Consider the following 4,619-nt stretch of genomic DNA (forward strand, 5'->3'; position numbering starts at 1 on the left):
CCGGGACAGCGGCGACAACAATGTGGCACGCCGCGATTGGCCGGAGGGAGGTGGCTGCGGGGCGGTGGACGCGTCCGGCGACGGGCGGACATGTCCGGCGGCTGAGAGGGAGAGGGCTAGGGTTTCATCTGCGATTTGGACGGGGAGGGACACATATTTATAGGTAGAGGGAGCTAGGAGAGTCCAAATGAGGAGCGGTTTTCGGCCACGCGATCGTGATCGAACGACCGAGAGCATGGAGGGGAGTTAGATGGGTTTTGGGCCACTTTGGAGGGGTTGCTGGGCTGCAAGAGAAAAGGGGGTTTACGATTACCCGGTTAACCGTTGGAGTACCAAACGAACCCCAAATGGCACGAAACTTGACAGGCGGTCTACCAGCGGTATACCAAGGACACTTGGCAAGCCTCGTGCCATTCCGCGAAAGTTTAACACCCGCTCACAACGAGAGATGAAAGGGGAACACCGGAGGACATAGGAGCGCCGGATTGCAAAATGGACAACGGGGAAAATGCTCGGATGCATGAGACGAACACGTATGCAATGCAATGCGTATGATGACATGATAAAATGCAACACGCAAGCAAATGACATGGCAACGATGGCGAATAACTGGCGGACACCTGGCGCATCGAATCCGGGGCGTTACAACACTCCACTAACAAGAGATCTCGTCCCGAGATCTTAGGACCGAGACGAAAGGGAAAAGGATGAGGTGAAGCAAGAACTTAAGAGAAGAAGCAAAGAATCGAGAGCACTCGAGAAGAAGAGAGGAACGACGAGAATGACGAGAATCGAAAGCTCACGGAATCAGATAGACTATGAAACCACTCCGGTTATAACGAGATAAGAAACAAATAAGACTGAAAGGATTTAGGCAGCACTCCGGTTGAATAAGGAAAGAATAGAAGATGAGCTTCACCCAAAGAGATGGCACTTGACGAGATGAACAATGCAATGCCTCCGGAAGAATTGAAAGAATTTAATGAAAAGAACTTAGCAGGAAGGGATGAACAGAGTTGTTGAGAAAATGAACAACGAAAGAATAAGCTTGTTGTGGTCTTATAGATAACATCTCAAAATTATGAGGTGATAACCGGCCACAAATGGAAATGATTGAATAGCTGAGAAGAACGAAGAAATGCAAAACTCCACTTCAAAAGAATACGGAGAATTACTTGCACATCGAGATGCGAGAAGAAAAGATACTTGAACTCCAGCAACAAGAATCTTGATGAACACTTGAAGAAAAGAATTGAATCATGAAGAACCACCATGAGGACCTCCGGTGACAAAAGGATGTTGAGATAAAATTGAAGGATGAAAGAATAAGATGAGCCTTGCGATGATTTAGATGGAGGTTCCGACGAAATGGCTGAGGAAAATTTGAACTCCGGAAAAGAAAAGATGAAAACACTTGGAACTAGAATTTATTCATCAAGAACAAACTCCGAAGAAAAAGAGATTAATCACTTTGAGGAAATAAGAATAAGATTTATTGTATGCTTCTCCTTCATCAAATTAAATTGATGACAAGCAATGGATTTTTCCATACTACTTATTCTTATTGAAAAGGATTGAGAAGTGACATAACGCAAACTTGAGAAAGTCTTCATGAACCACCGGTAGGATTGAAAAGAACGAATGCATTGATATGATAATCAAAGAAAAAGAATCTTGAACGAACCACCGTAAGAATTCGAAAATGACTGATGAAGGAGAATGAAACACCGGGAAGAATTAGAAAACAAATATGCTTGAGGGGATTTAGATGCCAGAGAACGGGAAGAACTCGAGCTGTTTAACGAACATTTGAACGAAGCGTCGGGACAAATAGAGAACGATAACTGGAATGATGGCCTTCGGTGAAAGAAACGGAAAAACAACTTCTGACATACTCTGGATGGTTAAGAAAAGACCAACTGACGAATGGAATAATTCGAAAGGATAGCATGAAGCTAAAAGCACGAAACTTCAAGATAACTGGCAAGATTTAGAGGAAGACTCTTCTTCGGTCTTCAAATAACGACAAGAAACACCACCAAAATTACTGAGATACTTCGGGAGAATGAAAAACGAAGAGGTTGAGCCAACAATGAAATGAATTGAAATCGATCTTGTAAAAGCATCTGACTGATGAAATTCATTCTTACGTCAGACTTGAAAAGAATTTGAGAATAGCTCCGGGGGAATTAGAAGAGTCAGGTAAGATCCTGGGAAAAGACCTGTGGGTTAGGGCCCACTAAAAGAAAACACCGTTGGAAAAGATTGTTGAACAGATAGATGATGCACCGGAACAATTGAAATATTTGAATTAGGTGACAACCTCGAATTAATTCGAACACAGACAAATCTCTTGAGATGTCTTGAGCTCCGGAATGATTGAATGGCGAGAGGCAAATGAGCAAGGAGAACACTTCGAAGGAAAAGAATATGATTAACCCGAAAGACTTGAATTGGGTCCACCGGAAAAAGAAAGGGATGAAGAATTACGAACGAGACGAGAATTCACCGGTTGAAACAATTGACGAAAGACTGAAGGGTTCCGCACGAATGAAATTGATGCTCGAAAGAGACTCAAACTCCGGGAAGAAAAGGGTGGGAGGGCGGGAAAACAAAGGCAACTTGGAAGGGGAAACCGTCGAATAACTTGAAGAGAAGACACAGGTTGAAAGAAAGCAAAGGCTTCACACGAGTAGGATGGATACTCGATTACGAACTCCGGCTTCGAGAAGAAAAAGGGTGGGAGGGTGGGAAAAAAACAACTGAGGATTGAACTCAAAGATGAAGAGGCTCGAGTCAACTTGACGAGAAATGCACCGGATGAAAAGAGCTGAGGAACAACGATCGGAAAACCAATTGCGTGATCCTAAAGAAAAATTTGAAGGGGAAGAGGAGTAATTCAAAACACCTACGTCAAGATTCCTTACCAGAGCGACGAAGAGGCTGAGGAGTAAAAAGAATTCCTATTCTCCGATATAACTAGACTCCGAAAACAGTTTTCTTCTAGACTCAACAACGGCCAAACTACACGATCAATCAAGGGGGCTCCTATGGTAGGTCGAGGCTCTGATACCAACTTGTCACGCCCAATATGCGACCCTATCCAAAAGGAACTCGAAGGTCCCACCAAGGATAGACCCGCATATTGAAACGCTTTTGCAAGGTGGATATCATTACATCAACATTACATAATAGATGGGGATACATACAAGAGGCATACAATGCCACACGAATACAACATCACAATACATGAGAGCAACATCCGACTACGGATGAAACATAAACAGAAGCTCAAACGACATCCACCCTGCTAGCCCAGGCTGCCGACCTGGAACCTATCCCCTGATCGAAGAAGTAGAAGAAGAACTCAAGCAAGCAAGCATCGCTCTCGCGTCATGATCATCGCAAAACCTGTACCTGCAACTGTTGTTGTAGTAATCTGTGAGCCATGAGGACTCAGCAATCCCATTACCATGGGTATCAAGACTAGCAAAGCTTAAAGGGAATGGAAGGGGGTAAAGTGGTGAGGTTGCAGCAGCGACTAAGCATATATGGTGGCTAGCATACGCAAATAAGAGCGAGAAGAGAGCAAACGGAACGATCATCAACTAGTAATGATCAAGAAGTGATCCTGAACTCCTACTTACGTCAAACATAACCCAAAGACAGTGTTCACTTCCTGGACTCCGCCGAAAAGAGACCATCACGACTACACACGCGGTTGATGCATTTTAATTCAGATCTGGTGTCAAGTTATCTACAACCAGAGATTAACAAATTCCCATCTGCCTATAACCGCAGGCACGGCTTTCGAAAGATTATACCCTGCAGGGGTGTCCCAACTTAGCCCATGATAAGCTCTCGCGATCAACGAAGGATATTCCTTCTCCCAGGAAGACCCGACCAGACTCGGAATCCCGGTTTACAAGACATTTCGACAATGGTAAAACAAGACCAGCAAGACCTCCCGCTGTGCCGACAAATCCCGATAGGAGCTGCACATATCTCGTTCTCAAGGCACACCGGATGAGCAAGACGTCGGGTTGGCATAGACCCTGGTTGCCCAGGGGGCGCCGGACATCGCTCGGTTTGGACCAACACTTAGACAAGCACTGGCCCAGGGGGGTAAAATAAAGATGACCCGCGAGAGCGTGACTCCCAAGGGAAAAAGGGCTAGGTGAGGCAAATGGTAAAACCAATGTTGGGCCTTGCTGGAGGAGTTTTGTTCAAAGCGAACTATCAAGGGGGTCCCATAAATCACCCGACCGCGTAAGGAACACAAAATCCGGGAACATAACACCGGTATGACGGAAACTAGGGCGGCATGAGTGGAACAAAACACCAGGCATAAGGCCGAGTCTTCCACCCTTTACCAAGTATATAGATGCATTAATAATATAAGAGATATTGTGATATCCCAACCAAAATCCTGTCCACCATGGAGAAATCTTCAACTTCACCTGCAACTAGCAACGCTATAAGAGGGGCTGAGCAAAGCGGTAACATAGCCAAGCAACGGTTTGCATAGGAAAGGTGTCAAAGGTTAGAGGTTCATGGCAATTTGGGATGGCTTGATAAACAGGTGATAGGTAGCGCAGCATAGCGATAGAATGAAGCAA

The sequence above is a fragment of the Triticum dicoccoides genome, chromosome 3B (genome assembly GCF_002162155.2).
Source record: "Triticum dicoccoides isolate Atlit2015 ecotype Zavitan chromosome 3B, WEW_v2.0, whole genome shotgun sequence".
Lineage (NCBI taxonomy): Eukaryota > Viridiplantae > Streptophyta > Magnoliopsida > Poales > Poaceae > Triticum > Triticum dicoccoides.